Source organism: Amblyomma americanum, chromosome 1 (genome assembly GCF_052857255.1).
Source record: "Amblyomma americanum isolate KBUSLIRL-KWMA chromosome 1, ASM5285725v1, whole genome shotgun sequence".
Taxonomy (NCBI): Eukaryota; Metazoa; Arthropoda; class Arachnida; order Ixodida; family Ixodidae; genus Amblyomma; species Amblyomma americanum.
In genome coordinates this window covers 460,565,005-460,587,694 of record NC_135497.1, presented here as the reverse complement: position 1 = coordinate 460,587,694, position 22,690 = coordinate 460,565,005, and the positions used below count along the sequence as shown (strand labels likewise).

The window sequence follows — 22,690 nt, the reverse complement described above, 5'->3', positions numbered from 1 at the left end:
TCAGGGGAGTACCGCTTTGGAGCGCCACTTCCACCATGCTTTCCGACTTGTCTTTCAAGTAGGTGCTTATTTACTTTACCCAGGCCATCTAAAACAGACACTTGCTCTGTCAGGAGGATATTCTCCGTAGTTAAAGCTGACAGAACAGATTTTAGTTCCGCATTTTTCTTTTGCTGTCTCCGCCTTGTTTGCTGCAGCCTTTTTATGCTTTTTCTTGACTGAGCATGCATTGCAGAAAACCATGCAGCCCTTGCTCTCAAGTAAGCTTTTTCGGGTGTGTCCTCCTATGAAGAGAGATAGAAAATGCAATGCATCATTAGAACAATGCACACCCAAGCCTTGCATACCACAGTTACAACAGTGTGCACATATAAAACACAAAGCACTCTGAATGTTCCATTAAAAGAAGAATGAAGGAGCTCAGATAATCTTCTCGTCCTAGTTTAATATTGTGATGACCCCCATAATGCGCAGGTCCACACGGGACGGAGAGGCAAAGAGACACCGTATGGCTCAGTTTAAACAAACAGGTATATTCAATAATTACACATGATTAAGATTATACATCAGAGGCTGGGGCGTCCGAGCTTACGTGCCGACGACTTCATGGGGGCGATGGAGTGGCTCCGGAGTTGGGCTCGAGCGGTTGCTGGCAGAAGCTGCACGCCGTCGGGCTTCGGCGCTGAAGGCCCTCTTGGCGAACGATGTCGTCCTGAGCGTTCCTTCTTCCGTACTGCTTGTCGATTTTTATATCCTCTTCTCCACACTCCCTAGGGTGAGGACGCCCACGCCGGAGGGGAAGGAGGGGGGGCTAGGGCTTTCACTTGGGCGCACAAACATACCACCGCACTTATTGTCTCGCCCCCCTCACGTGTTGAGTCCGAGGGAAAGAATGTTGTCTTCGCGGTAGCGCATAGCGTCGGCTGTGGTACGGCGCGCTCTGGATCGCTGACAGTTCCCTTGTCCTGGAATGTGCCCGGGAGGGCCGCCCCTGAAACCGCCACGCCAATTGGGGAGGATAAAGCCTGTTTCCCCGCGGCGGCGGCGGCGGGTCCGGTTGGGTCCGGTTGGGCTTAAACCCGTTCGTTCTGGTTGTCACTCTCAACGAGCATGGCTGGGTAATTGATGATGCCTGTCATCTGGGTCTCCGTCTACGCCGCGCCGTCGAACGTGGAACCTCGTAGCACACACAAGGAATGTACCTCGTAGCACACACAAGGAATGTACCTCGTAGCACACACAAGGAATGTACCTTGTCGCACACAAGGAATGTCACACTCGCTCACCCTCCAGAAGAATGTTCTCCGAACATTTGAGTCCCTGCAGCTCCCCTTGTCTTTCTGAATCGCCTCGCACAGTGCGTCCGACAAAACACTTTTCGCTGCACTCAACACCACTGCACAACACCATATGCCTCCGCTGTCATAACTGGCATCTCCAGGGGCAGCACTGATCTTCTTTTACAGATAAACATGAAACTCAGCACCCAAGCCTCTCCTTTCTAGTCCAAACTGGACGAAATAAATTTACCACAGTTACAAAGGAGCTCCCACTTCTAGCACGATCACGGCACAGACAAAAATATAGATAACGAAAGGAAGTAGGGCAGGTTCTGCATGCGCTCTGCATGCTCTCCTGTGAAGGTGTTACTTAATGACAGAAAGGTTTAACTACTAACTCCGATAACTTAACACATACGCATATAGCAATGTTATGAGCTGCGGCATTACACAATTCTGACCAGTTCACAACTCCGCTCTGTTTACACCATTAGTCCGACTTAGCTTTCCGATTTCGCAGCGGATATCGGCCTTCATGAGTCATACTAAGTAAGTCTGTGACCCTTTGTCTGCTTTGGGACTCGCGAGGGCTCGTGGCAGGAGCCTCTCCTGGCGTTATCTGCGCGGCAACCTCGCGCGCTTCTTCTTCTAGCAATGCATGAAGTAAATCCGCTGGCATTCTGGCCGTCACCTCTGGCGCCTGCCGAACAAATGCAGGAGAGGGCGTTTCTTGCGAACTATCTGCGCGCTCCGCTTCACTTCTGTCCCCATCAAAATCCGCGCTTTCCCTTTCCTCATTTCGTGAATACTGAACCGGTGCCGACTTGAGGCGATTTGCGTGTATCCTTATCAAGCGCCGGTTCACGTCTCGGACTCTGAAGTTTACCGGAGAAAGCTTCTCGACAACCTCGCACGGTCCTCTCCACTTCGTCTGGAACTTACGAGCTAGCCCAATCTGCCTTTGGCAGTTTTCAATGTACACGCTGTCCCCCACATTAAACGGCGCGTCTCTAGCACTGCGATCGTGCACCTCCTTCCTGCGCTTCGCCGCTTTCTTTAAGGCCTCCTTTGCGATGTCCCTCGCCACTTGCAAGCGCGATTCTAGCTCCACCTTATAGTCGTCCAGTGAAGCGTATGGGACACGACGGGGGCCCTCTGGCACTTCACTTGGCTGGTCCGGGTCTCGGCCGTAGAGAAGAATGGCGATTCGCCCGTGCTCTCGTGTGCTGCGGAATTGTAGGCAAACATTGCATACGGGAGCCACAAGTCCCAGTCCCGCTGGTCGCGCGAAACAAAATGCGACAGGAACCCGGCCACGGTTTGGTTCAGTCGCTCCACCGCGCAGTTGCAAGCCGGATGGTACGGTGTTGTCTGCTTCTTAGCGATCTTAAGCAGCTCGCAAACTCTCCTCATTAGCTGCGACACGAAGTTCGTTCCCCGATCTGTCAAGAGTTGCCTCGGGGGTCCATGTCGGAGCACGATCTGTTCGACAAATGCTCTTGCAACCGTGTCTGCCTTCTGATCTGGGAGTGCTACCGCTTCCGCGTATTTTGAAAGGTGGTCGACAAATACTAAAATGTACTTGTTTCCGGAAGTGGTCGTGGGCAATGGGCCCATTATGTCCATACCTGTCCGCTCGAAGGGAGCCGAAACCTCAGGGAACGGCTGAATTGGAGCTGGTCTTCGTCCCTTGGGTCTTTTTCTTTCGAGACAGGAATGACACTTCGCACAGTAGTCTCTAACACCCCGTCGCATGCCACTCCAAAAGTACAAACGCTCCACACGCCTGCGTGTCTTCGCTACGCCAAAATGACCGGCGCATGCCGCATCGTGAAACGCGCGAAGAACCCTTTCTGTCCACGACCGAGGTATGACGACTCTCTCCCAAGCGGTTTTCTCTGGTCTCCCTTTCCTGGTTGGCCTCGTTCGCCGACACAGGGTGCCGTCTTTGCCAATGAAATAACCTAGCTGTTCGGGGTGAGACGGTGCGCCCTCTAAGCTTTCGATTATTCGCTTCAGGTCAGGATCTTTGCACTGCTCTGTGCGTAATTCGGCGGGGTCGACTACGGGGACAAACTCATCTATAGCTGCCACGGCAGCTGTGCGGCTGAGTGCATCAGCATTCAGATGTGTCTTTCCTGACTTGTGCTCAACTTCAAAGCAGTATTCCTGCAGGTGTAGATTCCATCTAGCGAGTCGCGAGCTAGGGTCCCTGACACTCATCACCCATTTCAGAGGATGGCAGTCTGTGACTAGCTTGAATTTGCGGCCGTAAAGGTAGCATCTGAAGTGCTTTACTGCCCGGACAACGGCGAGGCACTCCCTTTCCGTAGCTCCGTACTTTTGCTCTGTGGGGCTCAGCTGTCGGCTAGCAAAAGCAACAGGATGTTCTTTGCCCTCGATAACCTGAGATAGCACGGCACCAACTGCGAACTTTGACGCATCTGTGGCCATAACGAAGGGCAAATTAAAATCCGGGTGGCGCAACAGGGTGCACTCATTAGCTTCCTTTTCAGGGCCCCAAAAGCATTCTCCGCGTTTTCGTCCCAGCGAAAGGCGACATTTTTGGCTGTTAAGGCGGTGAGCGGCTTAGCGAGCTTGGCGAACTCCTCTATGTGCCTTCGGTAGTAACCGATCAGGCCGAGAAACTGCCGGACCTGGCGGACGCTAGTCGGGGATGGAAAATCCGAGACACACCTTAGTTTCTCAGGGTCCGGTCGCACGCCGTCAGCTGAAACAACGTGCCCGAGGTATTTCACCTCGTTTTTGAGGAATTGGCACTTAGAGGGCTTCAGCTTGAGACCCGCTGCTCTTAGTCGCACCAAAACCTGCTCAATATCGCGCAGATGGTTATCAAAACTGTCACTGTATATGATAATGTCATCCATATACACGAAGCACAGCCTCCCCAGAAGACCTGCCAGGATAACATCAGCGGCTCTCTGCCAGACAGCAGGGCTGTTGGCCAGACCCATCGGCATTCTTTTCCATTCATAGTGCCCTGAGGGTGTGTTGAATGCCGTTTTCTCGGCATCTGCCGGATCCATTGCTATCTGCCAGAATCCCGCCGCCATGTCCACTACCGTGAAGTACCTGGCAGAGCCCAGCTGAGAAAGCGTCTCCTGTATATTGGGGATGGGGTATGGATCGATGCGAGTTACGGCATTTAGTTTGCGGTAGTCCACTACCAATCGATACGAGCCATCTGGCTTTTCCACCAATAGTGCTGGTGCTCCCCAGGGTGACTTTGAGTGTTCGACAATGCCGCGATCAATCAGGTCCTGCACCTGCCGCTCCATCTCCTCACGTTGGGAGTAAGGAATCCTGTACGCACGCTGGTAAACGGGCGATGAAGTGCCGGTTTCTATCCTGTGCTTTATAACGCCACAGCAGCCCAAATCCAGGTTGGACGCGGCGAATACCTCCGAGTAGTCGTTCAGCAAACCAGCCAGAGCCTCCCTCTCCCTGGATTTTACGTGAGAAAGATCGAACGACACCTTTGGAGCAGCCGAAGGACTAGCATGCTCTACAGTTGCGAGTACCGTATCGGTGGGCTCACGTTTCTCTATCGCAGAGGTGAAGAAAGCCAATGTTTTGTTCTTGGGAAGGCTCAGTGGCTGCTGGCTACAGTTAACCACCCGTAGGGGCACTCTGTGGGCGTCATTAACTGTCACGAGGCACGCGGCTGCCTTCAGGCCATTGCTGAGAGAGTCGACCGGCTCAAGCACTCCCACGGCGCCGCTCTCTACATCTGAAGGCACAAACGCGTACAAAATGTGCTCCGACCAAGGAAGGACGACCGCCTCATCGACCAGCCTGACGGCAACCCGCGAATATACCTTCTCCAATGATCCCACTGTTTGACGGGTGTCAATATCGGTAATGCGAATCTCAGCCCCTCTCCTGTTCAAAAACGGAACTTTTGATCCGCCCGCATTAACCTCTTCCTCAGAGAATGAGACTACTACCTTCCCTTTTCTCAAAAAATCCTGCCCTAATATACCTGACACTCCGTTTGGCAGAGACACCGTGTCCGAGCATACGTAGCAGGGGTGCTCCAATGCAATTCCGCCGAGAGAGAAGTGTAACCGGTAGAGTCCACTTATGCCAAGAGGATCCCCCGTTATGCCTACAAATTTGGTTGCCATACCACCAGACGCTTCCAACACCTCGCGGTCCCCCTTCCTTCGAAGCGTGTTAAAACTGCCCTCCTTAAGCAATGTCACCTTTGACCCCGTATCTATCAACAATTCCATGCAACAACCATTTAACTGGCAACGCACAACAGGGCATGCCTCGTCGGCCACACAAACTACCACCACCTCATCATCCACTGCTCCCTCCCCACGCTCCTCAGGCTGGGGAGGACTATCTAGTTTTTTGTCTCGGTATCTGGAGCCCCGCTGTAGGCTTGCTTAGGGCGTGTCTCGCCTGCTTCTCTTTGTGGCTCCCCACGGCGCACGTTTTGGCAGAACCTGGCGATGTGTCCGCGACCCTGGCAAGCGAAGCATACGATTTCTTCAAACTCTCGCATACCGCGCCTGTAGCTTTGTGGCGGTCTCTGGTTTCCAGCGAATGGGCGCTGTTGAGCGCGCGCTTCAACCTGGCGTTCTACCTGCTGAGATAGCAGCTGTTCTAAGCGATCTAACCGCTCTGTCAAGAGAGCAACCTCAGGGTTGAGCACCGCTCTCTCTATGACGCGTACTCTCGCTGCGGCTGTCGTTAACGCCTCATTTTGTTCCTCATCCAATGCGGCCTCCACGGCTTGCTCGAAATTGCTCGGCTTGCGCGAGAGCACGAACCGGCGCACGGGGTCTTGCAGACCAGCCACGAACAAAGCGGTCATTTCCTCTTTAAGTATATCCTCCGCGTATTTCTTCTTAAGCTGGTCTCCTTCCTCCTCCCTGCTTAACGTATCGCGCGCTAAGCGCTGAAGCCGCGACGCAAACGTTCGCACGTCCTCCCCTACCATCTGTCCGGCGTCACGGAACCTCTGTACTCGCACGTGACGTGGTTCAGTGTCAAAATGCTCAAACGCGAGCTTCTTAAATTCCGCAAATGATTTTGTGGATTTTACTTTTTCGTCTCGCCATGCAAAATCATGAGCAGCTCCTGCCATCTTACACCTCGCCATTCCCAGCATTTGAGCATCGGACCATCCCCCCATTTTCCCAATCTCTTCTAGCATGGAAAAGAAATCGCAGATTGGAACCCCTGTCTTATCTCCCGTAAACGTCGGAATGACGCTTCCTAATGCCAGCATGCTTGCTCCGAGCGACGGCTGTGGAGTGGGAGCTCCCTCAGATAAAGACATTTTTTTTCAAGCCCTCCGGTGCCTCAAGCCTCTCAAATGGGGGTAAAGGTCCCACAATCAGTCCCGTGATTCCCTTTTGATTACAATTTTGAAGTCATGAATGTCGCAGCATTCAGAGGACATTTGCTTTTGAGACCCCACTTCTGACACCAGTGTGATGACCCCCATAATGCGCAGGTCCACACGGGACGGAGAGGCAAAGAGACACCGTATGGCTCAGTTTAAACAAACAGGTATATTCAATAATTACACATGATTAAGATTATACATCAGAGGCTGGGGCGTCCGAGCTTACGTGCCGACGACTTCATGGGGGCGATGGAGTGGCTCCGGAGTTGGGCTCCAGCGGTTGCTGGCAGAAGCTGCACGCCGCCCTCTTGGCGAACGATGTCGTCCTGAGCGTTCCTTCTTCCGTACTGCTTGTCGATTTTTATATCCTCTTCTCCACACTCCCTAGGGTGAGGACTCCCACGCCGGAGGGGAAGGAGGGGGGGCTAGGGCTTTCACTTGGGCGCACAAACATACCACCGCACTTATTGTCTCGCCCCCCTCACGTGTTGAGTCCGAGGGAAAGAATGTTGTCTTCGCGGTAGCGCATAGCGTCGGCTGTGGTACGGCGCGCTCTGGATCGCTGACAGTTCCCTTGTCCTGGAATGTGCCCGGGAGGGCCGCCCCTGAAACCGCCACGCCAATTGGGGAGGATAAAGCCTGTTTCCCCGCGGCGGCGGCGGCGGGTCCGGTTGGGTCCGGTTGGGCTTAAACCCGTTCGTTCTGGTTGTCACTCTCAACGAGCATGGCTGGGTAATTGATGATGCCTGTCATCTGGGTCTCCGTCTACGCCGCGCCGTCGAACGTGGAACCTCGTAGCACACACAAGGAACGTACCTCGTAGCACACACAAGGAATGTACCTCGTAGCACACACAAGGAATGTACCTTGTCGCACACAAGGAATGTCACAATATCAAAGTGTTTCACCTCTGATGGAAATGCTCAGCATGCCATCACTCACAACGCACAGAAAATTCACTTGATCATCTTTTTCTCGCACATTGTACCATAGCAACAGATCATTTGCTCTTTCACATATTTTACCAGCACCTCACCTCGCATCAAGCCGGTAATGCCTACAAGGGTAACCCTGTTTTTTTTTCAGATGGAAAAGTACAAAAATTCACCTGTAACCTTAATGATGAAAGAATGCAATGATTTACCTTCCAGGATTGCCATGATAACAGAGTCTTTGTTATTTCAGTCAGGATCACTTTCTTATATGGATTCCTCACACTTTCAGTAAAAAAATTTGATTTCTCAGATGACTAATTCGCACCTGCTGTTTATTTTTTCTTTGTGAATTTTCTTAAGAATATTTACTTGGCAATGATGTTTCTCGACTTGCACCTGAGTGCCGTACCTACGCTGCTTTTTTTTGTTTTTGAAACAATTTTGTTCCGCTTTGAGTCCCCCCATCTCCCCCTATGTAATGCCCCTAGTGGACCCTTAGGGTTCTTGAATAGATCAATAAATGAAGCTGTGACTCACCGATTCTCCTCTGGTAGATGGAGAGGTGTCCAAAAAGAAGATTCCATAATGTGCTCCTCAGCTTGATATGCAGGCCACTCACACACATAAAAATTCATTGCTTTATTGATTCATCATTGCATACAATATACCATGCAGATCAGTTAGTAGATATTAGTAAAAATTGCCACGGCGAAATCAAGCTAAGTCCATTCACACAGTCTGGGTGCCTGCACATGCTGTGTTAAAGATTATGCTAATAATGCATGCTGTGGATGGGCCACTCACGCTATCAAATACACTCTTGGCATATGCTGTGGGATACACTGGTATCCCCTCCTCGTCCCCCGCGCCAGCGGCGACCGTGACCTACACGGGCGCGCTGGCCACCAGGAATGTGGAGAGAAGGCACCCCCGCGACTCTGCTCATTTCCGCCCCAGCACTGACGTGACGTCACGGCAGCGCGCCGCCTTCTGCGGAGAGGGTAGCACGCCTAAGCTTGACGGTAACGATTTGCTGCGAGGGAGGCAATGACCGAGGGGATAAAAGGCGTGATCGCGCGGCGGGAAGGCCTCTCTCGCCGCCGGACCTGACCTAACTGCCCCACGGACCCCTTCCGCTGCCCGCCGGCCCCCGAACACCAACGCCGGTCGACGTCAACGACTTGGTGAGCTACTGAACATCTATTTTACGGATAGAACATTCTTCCGCAGTGTGCTTTACCTCGCGTTAGGATAATAAACTATTTCCTAGCGTGCCCTGCCGTTGCCTATTTCGTCCGGACCTGCCGTGGCTGCGACTCTGCGCCACGGGTTGGGGAAACGTGTTGCGTGCTTAAATAACGCCTGCGTGTAGCTTGCTCGGAAGCTCGCCTTCCCGGCCGGCTGGACGCAGAGTGACCCCATATCTTGTCGCCCGAACGTGGGGCGAACTAGGCAATCGAGCAGTGACCTTTGTTGGAGCGAACGACTACCGTCGCCCTAACAAAGGATGGCAGCCGACAGGAGTGACTTGCAGTCTTTGTTTATGCTGTCAGAGCCAGCGGCACATAACCAGGGCTCCCTACTTGACGCGCCATTGGAAGGGTTTGAATTTGTGAATCTTGGGCGTTCCACGCGGAATAGCCGAGTAACATCCCCTGACGCGTTGGTAGGACTTAGGCCTGGCATGGGGGGCTCCACATCGGGCGCCTCGCCGCTCCGCGGCGCGAACAATGAGGCACCTAGGCCTCATCATTCGACGCCATCAGCGGCTGCGCCCAACTCCGGGGGCGTTAGTCCTCAATCATCCGAGGTGCTCTTGCAGAACGCAATGCAGGTTATGCAGTCTAGCGGGTATTTTGCAAAACAATTTGCAAGCCCCGGCCCAGTCACCACGTGTTAGGATAGACTTGCCTACCTACACGGGGTACCACGACATTGCGGGAGCAAATGAGTACCTCGACCGTCTGCTGCATTATCAGCAAGTGACAGGAATCGCAGACGCCGAAATGCTCGCGCGTGTTGTGCCTGTTTCTTTGACGGAGCAAGCGGCCCGCTGGTACCGACTAGCCGGCAACCGAGCGAGGACAATGGAGGAGTTCTGCGCAAGCTTCCGCGACGAATTCCTTCCCGCAAACTATGAGTGGCGTTTGAGGAGAGAGCTGGAGCTCCGAACCCAGCACCCCGACGAGTCTCTGTTAGAGTACGTCCGAGCGATGGACGAACTTTATCGCCTCGCTGACCCTCGCGCCACGAACACGGAGAAAGTTGAGCGTGTCACGAGACAAGCGCACCCGACTTTCACGGCTTACCTGAGAGGAGTCAGGTTCAGAGATTTGGATGAGCTGGCAGCTGAGGCGAAGCGCATTCAGGGAGACATCCTCTCTGCGCGAGCGTATCGGCCGCCCCCACCCGCATCGCTGTCACTTGAGCCGCGCTGCGCGTGGAATGGCAGCTCAGCGCGCAGTCCATCTAGAACTGAAGCGTCAGCACAGTTTGCTGACGAGCGTGTCCCAAGGGGTTGGGAGTTGACCGACCGCGCTTTGGACCCATTCAGCTACGCGTTGCGAACAGCACACGCTGCCGCAGAGCGGAATGAACCGAGGCGAGATCGCGAGGCCGACACGCGGCCCCCACCATCCGCGCCGCGAGTTCGAGATGACCGACCGGAACGGGGCGACCAGCGCCTAGCCCGTCGGGGCCCGGGCAACCGTTGCTACCGGTGCGACCAGCCGGGACACTTCGCCCGCGAGTGTGGCCGCCCTCCCGCCCGTGACCAAACACGGTCGGGAAACGGCCAAAGCCGCCGGTGATCGACCTTCGATTCCGCGCGGCGTGCACAGAAAACCCCGGTTTGCTAGCGCCTTTGGCATGTCGCGTAGGAAATTCTGTTGACCTGTCAGCGCCGTTCATTGAGCTAACAATAGCTCGAAAGAAATTCACCGCGTTACTAGATACAGGAGCAAGCGCTTCTTTGTTCGGTGACGAGGTGTTAAACCATCTCCGCGAGAACAAAATCCGGCTGAGAGAGTGCGATACCACTTTTCGCCTCGCGAGCGGCACAGCACAATCAAGCGGTGCAGCTAGGATAGTGGTTCGCTGGGAAAGACGCGTGCGGCGACAACGCCTCGTTCATCTTCCCTGTTTATCCGTTCCTGTAATTCTTGGACGAGACTTCCTAGCCAAGACAGGTATTGTGATAGACATCAGCAGCGGAGGCTACAGGGAGCGCACGTCAGGCGCCTTGAAGCCTTTCGCGAAAGCGCCCGCGGCGTCGCACACCATTCAGACTCCGAACGCGGCGTGAGCGGGGGGAGACCGTGACAAATCCACCGCGCCAGCCCGAGATCCAGGAGGCGAGCGGACCATCGCCGCTGAGGGAGAGGGCAGAGAGAAGGTTGCCGCGGTAGAAAGCTGCTCTGCCGCGCAGGGAAGGTCAGCGCACCCCTTGTTGTCGGAAGTGAACAGCGTGACGGAGAGGGAGAAGGCACGTTTGTCATCGCTCCTCTACGAGTACAACGCGACATTCACTGACCGCCCGGGCCTCACTACCCTAGTCAGGCACCGAATAGACACGGGTGACGCACTGCCTTGGAAGTGCAATCCTAGACCAATTAGCTTGGCCAAGAGAAAAGCACTGGACAGCGCCTTAGACGAACTTGTCGACACTGGCGTTGTTGAGAGGTCTAACAGCCCTTGGGGCTTCCCGGTAGTCTTGGTTCCAAAGAAAGACGATACATATCGACTTTGCGTGGACTACCGCAAGCTGAATGAGGTTACGAGGAAAGACGCCTACCCTCTACCCACCATTTCTTCCCTAGTGTCCAACCTAGGTGGGGCGAAGTACTTCACAACGCTCGATGCTAGCCGCGGATACTTTCAGGTTGAAATGAACGAGCGGGACAAGGAGAAAACTGCTTTCACTTGTCACAGAGGCCTTTTCCAGTTCAAGAGAATGTCTTTTGGTTTGGTAGGAGCACCCGCTACTTATCAGCGCCTAATGGACCGTGTTCTGGGAGATGCGAAGTGGCAACATGCGCTCGCGTACCTAGACGACATCGTGGTGTACTCGAAAACGTTCGAGGAACACCTGCGCCACTTGAGGGACGTCCTAGAGAGGCTGAGGTCCGCGGGAATCACTTTGAACCCGAAGAAGGCACAGATCGCCGCGACCCGAATAACACTGTTGGGGTTCACGATCGACAGAGGCCGCATTCTGCCGTGCGACGATAAGCTTGAGGCTTTGCTTAAGTTTCCGTCGCCCACAGATATAGCCGGACTCAGGCGCTTCCTGGGAATGGCGAACTTTTATCGCCAGTTCATCCCAGAGTGCGCAGCGCTGCAGGCGCCTTTGACAAAGCTTTTGAAGAAAGGCGAGCGCTGGAGTTGGGGTCACGAGCAAGAGGATGCACTGCGCAACCTCACCAAAGTGCTCGCTGACACGGCTGAGTTGCAGCTACCCGACCTAAACAGGGAGTTTGTGATTCAAACCGACGCAAGCGACCTGGGCTTAGGAGCAGTGTTGCTTCAGGAGCATGAAGGCTTTCTCCGTCCGGTAGCTTTCGCGAGCCGTTCGTTGACGCCGGCAGAGAGAAACTACTCGGTGACAGAGAAGGAATGTCTCGCGATAGTTTTTGCTCTGCGTAAGTTCGACTACTACGTCGATGGGGTGACATTTGTGATCGAGACGGATCACATGGCGCTCACCTGGCTGAGACGACTCAGCGAGCCGAGCGGCCGCCTAGCGCGTTGGTCCCTGTTGCTGCAGCGTTACGACTTCACCGTGCGCTACCGCAAAGGGAAAAACAACGCTGTGGCTGACGCACTCTCGCGAGCGCCTGTCCAGTGCGAGGAAGGTCACGCGACCGACCGCCCGACAGCCGGGGAGAGCGAGGGACTGACCCGAGCCGTAGCCCATGTAAGGAACGCGGACCAACCGTTGATCCAGGGCGAGAGCGTGAACCACGTGGACTACGCGAGTTCCGTGGGGATCGTGTTCAGCAGAAAGGAGCTGCTCCAAGCTCAGCAGAAGGATCCGTTTTGTCGAAAGGTGTTCGACGGGCTCCGGGAGCCGGGCGGCAGGGCCGCCGCGCACAAGGAGACAGCTGGTTTTGCTGTCGGTGCGGAGCGCTGGGAAACAGCTGGTAGTGCTGTGAGCGCGATGGATTCGTATCTGCTGGATTCCGACGGCGTCCTGCTGAGGTATATCACCTCCGAGAACGACACAAACGAGGCGTTCAAGGTGGTGATACCGCGAGTATTGAGAGCAGCACTGTTACGCTACTTTCACGACTCGTGCATCGTTGGGCATGCAAGCGGCCCCAAGACTTACACTAAGTTGTGTCGCTTTGCTACCTGGCTTGGCATGAAAAGGGACGTAATACGCTACGCCCGCTCGTGCCACGTGTGCCAAAGTGTGAAGCCCCGAGGCGGACGACCACCCGGCCTCATGCACCCGATTAACAGCCAGACTCCCTGGCAAATCGCGGCGTGCGACATCATGGGACCGTATCCTATGACACCGAGTAGGAACAAGTTCTTGCTGGTGGCCACGGATCACTTCAGCAAGTGGGTTGAACTTTTCCCCCTTAGAAAGCTGACGGCACGAGTGATCATGGAGAAGCTGATGGACGTATTCACCAGGTTCGGTTTCCCAGAGCAGCTGATAACGGACAACGCGTCCTACTTCACTGCGAAGGTGTTCGTTGATTCGTGCGCTGCACTCGGCATTAAGCACAAGAAAACGACCACCTATCATGCTCAGTCGAACCCCACGGAACGAGTTAATCGCAACGTTAAGCACTTGCTTGTCGCGTACTCTGAGAGGCACAAAGATTGGGACTCCTATCTGCCGGAGATCGCGTTTGCTTTGCGTTCGACCGTTAACCGCTCGACTGGGTATGCGCCGTGTTCTCTCAATCTGGGTAGAGAGCTGCTAAATCCGATGGACCGGATTCTATCGGACAGCAGGAAGACGCCAGTCGCTTCGTCAGCACGAGCTGAGTACGCGACGCAGCTGCGCGCTAAGATGACGGAGGCCTTACGCAAGGCTCGCCGCAACCTGAGCACCGCTAGGGCGCAGCAGAAAGCACAGTACGACCGCTCGCACCGGGATGTTCACTACGAAGTGGGCGATCTGGTGCTTCGACGCCAGCACGTTCTCAGCGACGCTAGCAAACAGTTTGCGGCCTCGTTGGCGCCGAAATGGATCGGGCCGTTCCGCGTGCGAGAGAAACTTTCCTCGCTCGTTTACAGGCTCGAGGACTTGCGGTCGAAACCGACAGGCGGACCGGTGCACGTATGCGACCTGAAACGTTACGTGCAGCGAGATGAGTGGGTAGAGGACACAGCCCGACCCGCGCCGCAGTCGGATAACGAGATCTGCGATCAGCCGGCGAACCCCGCGTCCCGCTATAACTTGCGCCCTAGGCAGAAACAGAATCTGCCTGCGCAGCCTAGAGCGAGGGCGCGAGCCGGCAGGCAGTCTCGTTAGATGCATGAACGTACGGGCCGCTCATGCCGATCAGTGTCACGCAAGACTGACTTGCATTAACCCTCATGACTCTCGTGAGGGTCGAACAGCCACGCAGCACGCGCTGCGGGAGCTGGCTACATCTGTGTTGACCTTTTCCAGCGCAGATGGAAAAGAAGCAGGGCACATCGGAACGACACCGTTCCACTACCAGCCACCATCCAGCTTCGGCAACGCGCCGCGCCCAAGGCTCGACGCTACGCCCCGCCCGCGACCTGCAGTTGCCACCCTGGCCACCCCGGCTACCTGCCACAACGCATCGGAGCTGCCCACCCGTCGACTGTGCGCCACCGCCTGCGGGGCCCCATTACCACCGCAACCCTGGGTCCTCGCCTGCTGACCAGGTATGCCAGGGCAGCCCAACCGCGGCCTCAACCATAAAGCGCCGCAGCCCTGGCCCCTGAAGCCACCTGACCCAGTACCTCAGGGGCGCAGCCATGGACCTGGCCTCCAAGCCATCCCAGCCGGCGCCAAGGAGGCGGTCGACCGAATTCGCCGGAACGGCGCAGCCGCGCGCACTCGGAAGACCGTGAGAGGGAGCAAGATTCCAAGCGTCATCGTGCGGGAGGCCAAGCCCTCGGAGCGAAGCAGCTGATCGGCGGGGGCGTGGCGCGGCTGTCAACCGATGCACCGGCGGGAGCTGAAGAACTTCGATCCCAGGATGACGGAGATCAAGTAATGTTGCCCCTGTTTCTGTGTTCGGGAGGCTTCTTAAGGAGGGGAGGATGTGGGATACACTGGTATCCCCTCCTCGTCCCCCGCGCCAGCGGCGACCGTGACCTACACGGGCGCGCTGGCCACCAGGAATGTGGAGAGAAGGCACCCCCGCGACTCTGCTCATTTCCGCCCCAGCACTGACGTGACGTCACGGCAGCGCGCCGCCTTCTGCGGAGTGGGTAGCACGCCTAAGCTTGACGGTAACGATTTGCTGCGAGGGAGGCAATGACCGAGGGGATAAAAAGGGGTGATCGCGCGGCGGGAAGGTCTCTCGCCGCCGGACCTGACCTAACTACCCCACGGACCCCTTCCGCTGCCCGCCGGCCCCCGAACACCAACGCCGGTCGACGTCAACGACTTGGTGAGCTACTGAACATCTATTTTACGGATAGAACATTCTTCCGCAGTGTGCTTTACCTCGCGTTAGGATAATAAACTATTTCCTAGCGTGCCCTGCCGTTGCCTATTTCGTCCGGACCTGCCGTGGCTGCGACTCTGCGCCACGGGTTGGGGAAACGTGTTGCGTGCTTAAATAACGCCTGCGTGTAGCTTGCTCGGAAGCTCGCCTTCCCGGCCGGCTGAACGCAGAGTGACCCCATAATGCACAAGCATTTGACATTCATGGTGTTGAATTCTGCTTCAGAAATAGGCAATTTGACAGGTCCATTTACCATTGCTGGCCTCCTTCGTGGCGTCCCAACAGAGGCTGGGGCGATTGGCAAAGTCGGAAGTTCCTGCATAAGATAAACTGTTTAGTAATGCAGCCCACCTTAGAATGCCTATTGCCCTGTTCTCCTCCGCCATGCATCAAGGCATAAGAAGGAAAGCAGGACATGAGGCTAATCACAAAATTACTCGGCATGCCCACTACTGGGCCACGCAACAGCTTCAGTGCATATGTACTCAATGCCTTTCGATGTCACTGCAAAAAAAAACGCTCGCACATTGTTAAACTCATATCACCTAGCATGTTAAGGTAATGTTATATGTCTACACATTTTATTTTTATTATACACTCAAAGTGTTGCAGAAATAAAGCAGGGTTAATAGCACAACTGTGTAGAAGCGTGAATACATACAGCTTTAAAAATTATTGCATTAAATTTTGTGTCGTGCAATCTCTTTTTCTGAATGCCCACTGGAACTGACGTTAAAGAGGTTGGCATGTACCCATATAAGAAGTATTTCATGAAAACTTATACAAGGAACAACTGAAAAAGAAGAAAACATGACAGTACAAATTTTTCATGTAGCACGCATGCCAGTTTGCACCGAATACTTTCTACATAGCTGTCAATGACCTTGTCCAAAATCAGTAAAACCAGTTTGGAATAACGTGAGAAAATTTTGTAGAAAAGATATCACTGACCTGGTGGAGTATGTCTTGCATAGCCAAATTTTTCTTGATACTGACAGATTATTTGTAGTGGAACTCTGACGAGATGACTATATTGATATGTGTAACGAACATAAGCAATGAAGGCACATGAAAGAATATTGTGGCAGTTACTAATGTGCTTATGTGGTTCCACAAAAAGGTGTCATCCTATATGAAGGATCTTTGCAGAACCTACTGCACTCTGCTACTGTCTCCGGTAAGCACGGGTCCTGACAAACAACTGCAGGTTCTACTGCACTTTACATTGCAGAATTGCAACGACATCCTAGCTCATGCAGTGAATAAACCTGGATGGAAACCACACAGGACGATATGAAACTTACTGGTGTAAGTTGAAAGGCTTGAGATGGCCCTGGCTGAATGTCCAGCATTGTGGCCACATCCATAGATGCCTGTAAAAAATTTTGTTCAGGAGAAATGTGTGTGTACCGAGACATAACAAGCGGTCAGTTTTAAGCACCTAGTGAAAAGTGGAGAAGCATCACACTACTAGACCGTTTTGAGTTATGTCTGAAGGAATAAAGATATGACTGGTGTGCTGAGGTGGCTTGGTCAAAACTTCCTCTGAGCCTGCGCCAGGAAGCTTTCTTTTACATAATAATTCACTCGTTTCGTGACTCGTGCTGCGAGATAAACTCAGACACTGTCAATCTTCTAGCAGTTGCTGTCACAAAATGGTATATCGTAACATACCTGTTGTGATGGGCCTGGTAAAGTTTCCTGGCTTTCAGTGACATCCATAGGTGCCTGTGAAAAAAAATTTTATTCCTGAGAAATATGCTTCTACCAAAGCATAAGATGTATTCAGTTCTAAACAACTACTGAAAAATAGAAAAGCATCACACTGCTAGGCTGTGTTTTCAGTTCTGTCAAAAGGATTATAAAAAATGACTAATGTGTTGAGGCGATTCAGAGAAAACTTCCTCTGAGCCAGTGCCAGGATGCATTCTGTTATAGAAATCTGTTTTTGGTCGCTCGTGCTGCGACATAAACGCAGACACTGTTGTTCTTCGAATTGATGCAGTCACAAAATGGCATATTGTAAAATACCTGTTGTGATGGGCCTGCCAAAGTCTCCTGGCTTTCAGCGACATCCATAGGTGCCTGTAAAAAAAATTTATTCTGGAGCAATGTCATCATCGTCATCATCAGCCTGACTGCGCCCACTGAAGGGTGAAGGCCTCTCCCATGTCTCCAATTAACCCTGTCCTTTGCCAGCTGCGGCAACCGCATTCCCGCAAACTCCTTAATCTCACCCGCCCACCTAACTTCCTGCCGCCCCCTGCTACGCTTGCCTTCTCTTGGAATCCACTCTGTTACCCTTAAGGACCAGCGGTTATCTTGCCTTTGCATTACGTGCCCTGCCCAAGCCAACTTCTTCCTCTTGATTTCAACTAGGATGTCATTAACCCACGTTTGTTCCCTCATCCACTCTGCCTACTTCTGGTTTCTTAACGTTACACCTGTCATTTTCCTATCCATAGCTCACTGTGGTGTCCTTAACTTAAGCTGAATCCTCTTTATTAGCCTCCACATTTCTGCCCCATAGATGAGTACCGGTAAGATACAGCTGTCGTAGACTTTTCTCTTGAGGGATAATGGTAAACTGCCATTCATGATCTGGGAGAACCTGCCATATGCGCTCCACCTATTCTTATTCTTCTAGTTATTTCCCTTTCATGATATGTATTAGCGGTCACTACCTGCCCTAAGTAGGCATATTCTCTTACTACTTCCAGCACCTCGCTACCAATTGCGAACTGCTGTTTCTACTTTTGGTTTTCTGCATATTATTTTTTATCCCCACCATTCTGCTCTGCCTGTCTAACTCATTGATCATGCTTTGCAGTTCTTGTCCTTAGTGGCTTAGCAAGGCAATGTCATCAGCGAATCGCAAATTACTCAGGTATTCTCCATTAACTCTTATCCCCAAATGTTCCCATTTCAGGCCGCGGAATACCTCCTGTAAACAGGCAGTGAATAGCATTGGCGAGATCGTGTCTCCCTGCCTGACACCCTTCCTTATTGGAATTTTATTGCTGAATATATGGAGGACTATAGTAGGCGTGCAATCGTTATAAATATCTTCCAATATTTTCACATAACACTCTTCCACACGCTGATTCTGCAGTGCCTGCATGACAGTTGAGGTTTCCACTGAGTTAAATGCTTTCTCGTAATCAATGAAGGCCATATATAGGGGTCGATTATAATCGGTGCATTCCTCTATCACTCACTGATAGCGTGAACATGATCTATTGTTGAGTATCTTTTACGAAAGCCTGCCTAAATATTTTGTTGATTAAAACCTAAGGTTGTCCTGACTATTAGCGATTACCTTAGCAAATACTTAGTAGGCAATGAACAGTAAGCTGATCGGTCTGTAATTCTTCAAGTCCTTGACATCTCCTTTATAAAGATAATGTTAGCATTCTTCCAAGCTTCTGGTACTCTCGAGGTCACAAGGCATTGCATATATAGGATGGCTAGTTCTACTAGCACAATCTCCCCTCCCTCCTTCAACAAATCTGCTGTTACCTGATCCTCACCAGCTGCTTTCCCGCTTTTCATTCCTACTAAGGCTTCCGTTACTTCCTCTTCTCTTACTGCTACGGGATGTCCCATTGCTGTGCGCTGCGGCTTCTCTCATTAACGTTCTGATTGCATTGGCTACTGCATAGATTTGTGTCTCTTTGGCTATTTGATATCTTATCCATATTGCTAATGATATTGCCCTCTTTGTCTGTTAACGCATACATCATGTACCAAGCATACAAGGTGTTCAGCTTTAAGCAGCTAGTGAAAGATGGAGGTGGAGCATCACACTTTGACTGTTTTGAGTGCTGTCTGAAGGGTTAAGAAATATGATGACTAGTGTGTCATGGGATTCGGATAAATCTTCTGGTGAGCCCGTGCCAGGAAGCAGTGTTTGTAGCTCCTACTACAACATATACACAGCCACTGTGATGCTTTGAATAGCTGTAGTAGTCACAAAACAGCGCTGTTTGAAAATACCTGTTGCAGTGGAGACGCTGGAGATGGGCGACTTTGTGTTCGTGCTTGCTGGGTGCCATGCTGAGCAGTGGCAGCAACAGCTGTGCCATCGCCTGGCTGCTGTGAAAGGGGTTCCTGCTGTAAATGAATAATGAGGTGCATCACATGCTCGCAGTGGAACGCCAGCCTTAGCTAAAAAGATGCATGTAATTCAACAGACAGATGTACCAATCTGAGACTGTCAATATGGAACACAGCCAGTGGGCGAGAGTGCACCCATTTCTTAAGAAAGCAACAGCAGAGAAATGCATTGTTAGTACAGCAGGTCTACGATATTTTTGAGAAGAGAGAGTGGGGTGTCTCTCCTCAGGCTCACCCAGCTATACCCCATGAAGTGTGTATGGTATGTGTATGAGGAATTATATATGCAGAACTGCCGTATCTGTATAATAAGGGAGCTAATTATACTCATTGGCATCCACCCAAGCGCAGCTATGCGGCTAAAGGAAAGCTATAAATTGTTTCCACAGAAACTTCGCAAAAGAAAACGGGATTCCCCTAAACATTTGGCCAAGCTTTCTGCCTGTGTTTTGTCTTTTTTTCTTTGTCTCATGCTTCCCTTTTTCCTTATGTGTATGACATTTACCGTATTTACTCGCGTAATTTGCGCCCGCACATAGATTGTGCACCCCAAAAAGTTTCAAACTTTTAACCCGATAAAAAAAAAACCACTCGCACATTTTGCGCACTATGCTGAGCCAGACCACCAGCATGTACGCGGGTGCGAACTGTGCCGTTTACCCGGCTTGCTCGCGCTGGCGGTCGCTGTCCCGGACGAACAGTTGCGCGCGCGCCCGAATCCAAAACTCTACCGTACCGTTTGCTATACGGTTTGCCGCTAGTCAGTCGGGCCACACGCAAGGGCCCCGTTTTATTGCCCGTTATCTCCTCCCACGGCTGACTTCGCGATTGAATCTTTGCGCGTTTATTGCTTTGACCTAAGCACGTGCCGTCATGTCATGCCACCCCGCGGGGAGCTATTGAACGCCTGCAATTGAACGCCTACCTCACCACACTAGCCCAGGACCCGATGGTATCAACGCGAAACTGTTAAAGATAACCTGCCAGCACACAGCTTTCCTGCTATCTCTCATTTTCCAGCAGTCACTCGATACGACATGTGTGCCAGAAGATTGGAGGTCCGCTTATGTAATCCCGGTATTTAAATCTGGAGACAGGTCCGTTCCTAATAATTACAGGCCGATTTCACTAACCTCGATATGTTGCAAGGTACTCGAACACATAATATACACTAACATTATGACTCATCTTAAACAGAACAACTTGCTTCATAACAACCAGCATGGCTTCCGCAAACATTTATCGTGTCAGACACAGTTATTTGAGTTAATAACGGACCTTCATCAAGCAATCGACTCTACCCTCTACATTGACTCCATCTTCATTGACTTCTCTAAAGCCTTTGATCGCGTGCCTCATAACCGCCTGATGATAAAAATACGAAACCTGCAGCTGGACCAACATACCACGCAGTGGATTAACGCATTTCTAACAAATCGCTTTCAGTCAGTTAAGTTAGGGAGCTTCTCATCAAGACGTACAGGTGTTGATTCAGGAGTTCCCCAGGGTACGGTGCTGGGTCCACTGCTTTTCTTAATATATATTAATGACATCACGTCGAACAGAACATCCACAATACGATTATTTGCAGACGACTGTGTGATTTACCGAGCAATATCGAGCCCTTGCGACATCGTTGCTCTCCAGACTGATCTTGACGAGCTAACTCATTGGTGCGACAGGTGGCAAATGGTAATTAACGCAGATAAAACTAAACATATTAAGTTTACTTCCACTGCTAGCCCGAGTCCTAATGCCTACACAGTTAATAATACTATCATTGAAACTGCAGCGTCGGTAAAATACCTCGGTGTAAATTTTAACTCTAATTTATCCTGGAACACTCATATTGAACTGATCACTGCCAAAGCCTTAAAAAAACTTGGTCTTCTTAAACGCCGACTACACCTAGGCAACCAGGACACAAAACTGAATGCATTCAACATGCTAATCAGGCCTGCGATCGAATACGCGTCAGTGATCTGGAACCCTCATCATGCCTATCTTATTAACATGTTGGAATCCATACAAAATAAGGCTGCTCGATTCATCCTTTCCCGTTACTCTAGATACCAAAGTGTAACAGCACTGAAAACATCGCTCCATCTCCCGCCTCTGGTCATGCGCAGAAAATTCAGCCGCTTATCTTTTTTCCACACTCTTTACCACAGCAACACACCATTTGCAAGTTCACATCTTCTCCCGGCACCGCACACATCGGCTCGTGTAGACCATATCAAGAAGACTAAACCCATTTTCGCTCGGACAGAACGATACAAGTACTCACCTTTGGTCCTGGCTATTGAAGAGTGGAATTCGCTTCCGTCTAGCATTGCGAATATCACTGGAACATCATCATTTCAAACAGCTCTTTGGTCATACTTAGAAAATTCCAATGTAGAATGATGTGCGTTTCTAGTTTTTTTTTTTTTCAGTGTGTGCGTGTCGGCCCAAACGTTCCTCGAAATGTTAGATGCCATCCTTTGTAATTTCTGAAGGTGTAATTTTTGTTATTTTGAATTGTGGGATTTGTTACATGTGCATTTTTCCAAGCACCTGTTCATAGCCACTTTTTCCTATTAACTTGTACCCTACTTCTTAACTTGTTTATTTCTGTGTTCAGCCGTTTATGTTTTGTGTTGTATATTTAAGTTTTCCTTGATGAATCCCCCCCCCTATGTAATGCCCGCATTGGGCCTTTAGGGTATTGAAATAAATAAAAAATAAAAAAAATAGCGTGGGGAGGGGGGGGGGGACGTGTCAACCTTGTTGCCATGGGGCGAGGGGTACCAACCTTTTTTTTTAGGACGTGTTCGGATAACTCGCTTGCGCGTAAATTGCACACCCTCTTTTTGGAGCCCTAATTAAAGAAAAAACGTGCGCAAATCACGCGAGCAAATACGTACGGTGCTCTATGCCTTATGGAACTTCTTTGTGATTTCCTTTGTAAACTAACTATAGTTTTAAGGAATTACAGTGCTCTCTCAGTGACACTTCCCAGGTGCTATGGCCGAGATGACAACAAAAAATGCACCGCCTACTGCTAGGCGCAAACATTTGCACACTACAAGTAATAATTAAATAGAAATGATGCCCCAAGGAAAACTGTGGTGTGCTCGATGCTCTCTTTTTTTTATCTTCTTCTAATGATGGAGTGCGTAAGCTAATAAATAAATAAATTATCATGTACAGTAAGCAGAATTTCACCAGAGCCATATATAAACCGCAGCCAGTTTAGGAGTATAATGACACAATTACTTTTTATCAGTGCGGGAGTACTGTAGCCGCGCTACTCGATCATAACGTCTAGCT

At 51.5% G+C, this 22,690-nt stretch overlaps 1 long non-coding RNA gene across 1 annotated transcript; it reads right to left on the bottom strand.

Annotated features, from left to right (window-relative positions):
* Positions 1-16,519: 16,519 nt before the first annotated feature.
* Positions 16,520-17,356, bottom strand: LOC144104471 (uncharacterized). The gene is made up of 3 exons (XR_013308546.1): positions 17,294-17,356; positions 16,937-16,990; positions 16,520-16,635 (listed from the first exon to the last, which is right to left on the bottom strand). It is a non-coding gene; the product is annotated as an uncharacterized LOC144104471 (long non-coding RNA).
* Between the last annotated feature and the right edge of the window lie 5,334 nt (positions 17,357-22,690).